Source organism: Volvox carteri (genome assembly GCF_000143455.1).
Source record: "Volvox carteri f. nagariensis unplaced genomic scaffold VOLCAscaffold_32, whole genome shotgun sequence".
Lineage (NCBI taxonomy): Eukaryota > Viridiplantae > Chlorophyta > Chlorophyceae > Chlamydomonadales > Volvocaceae > Volvox > Volvox carteri.
In genome coordinates this window covers 1,235,387-1,236,987 of record NW_003307575.1, presented here as the reverse complement: position 1 = coordinate 1,236,987, position 1,601 = coordinate 1,235,387, and positions in this window count along the sequence as shown.

Sequence of the window (1,601 nt, the reverse complement as noted above, 5' to 3'; positions counted from 1 at the left end):
ACCATGCCATGCCATCATGCATACCATAACAAAGGATTGATGATGCAGATTGATTGGCGGTCGGCAGAGCTGAGAGCCAATTTTGCTGCATGAGCTTCCTAGATCTGTTGTGCTGCTTCCTTCTGTTGCTCTTTGCTGCTGTTGCCGCTGCTGCTGACATGCCGCTCTCAAACCGACCACCAATGCTTTGTTGATGTTGTTACAGGGTGGTTAAGCTTCACCAGTGGCCTCCTTCCCGAGGCAATTCCCTGCTCTCCCCTGCTAGAGGGGCACCCTAAGCCATTCACCCCATCCGACTTCAGAGTGTACTCTTTGAGTTTGGCAACTCACCACCAGCATCCAACCAAATCTAGCGGATCAACGGCGCCTCAACTTAGTTCCTGGTCAGCTCGCGAGTTGATTTTATCACGTCCTACACCGTCCACAAGATGGGGGGCCACCTCCCATTTCATCACCTCTCAAACACCCCGAGAGGTCGGCAGGCGGATTTGAACCCGGACGCGACGGGAGCAGAAGCCAGGCCTTTGTTGTGGTATGAATGATGTACGACATCTCAAACAGTTGGCACACATGACATGACACGCGGAGCAGAAACCGCTACTAGAGGATTATTCACCCCAAACCTGACATGCTATGGCAAAGCGTTGCAAGACGGCATGGGGACGTGTGAAACGAGGCCCCTCTCGTATTCACACTTTCACACATGGTGGCGATGTACGGCGGTGGCGACGCCTGTGGTGCTCGTCGCGCCGAGACGTGTTGTCCTGTTGGAAGTACTCGCCCAGGCTCACTCAGACCGGCGGCGGGAATGGGCGGGAGGTGGGCAGGGAAATACACACACACACAGTTAATCAGCTAGCAGGGGATGCAACGAGAACAGAATTTCCACGGCAAAACAAGATGAGCAGCTGCACACGAAATGCAGAAACATACTAATAAGCACACAGGCAGATCGCGGGCAGTTCGGAGTCTCCATAAGTAAAACAGTAGCACCCCCACACATACCCACATATGTATACATGTGTGCGCATGCATGCACACACACACACACACACACACACACTCTTACATACACACCTACACACACACGTGAGTGCACGAGCACATTCTCACCCACATTTGAACACCTACTTACCTACCTACCTACCTACCTACATACACACAATCGCGCGCACAAATTCAAGCCACTGAACACCACAACAATAACCATCGGCCGGCTTTGCAGCTTCTGTCTGTGTTTGCTGACCTTATCTTTGCAGTTTGCTGCCTTTGTGCTTTTGCTGTTGCTGCTTGCCGGCACACCAGAAGAAAAACACGGCGCCACGAAATACCCACAGCAAGAAACTTTGCTCCCGACGTATGTGTCCGTTCTTGATGTAGTGATGTCGTACAAAGTTCCTCCTGCGAGCACACATGACTAGGCGGCTGGCAGAGGTTAAGGCCTGACTTCTGCTCCCGGCCCACCCGGGTTCAAATCCGCCTGCCGACTCCTCGGGTGTTAGAGGAGTGTTGAAATGGGTGGTGGCCCCCCATCATATGGACGATGTAGGACGTGATAAATTCCACTTGCGAGCTGACCAGGAACTAAGTTGATGCGCCGT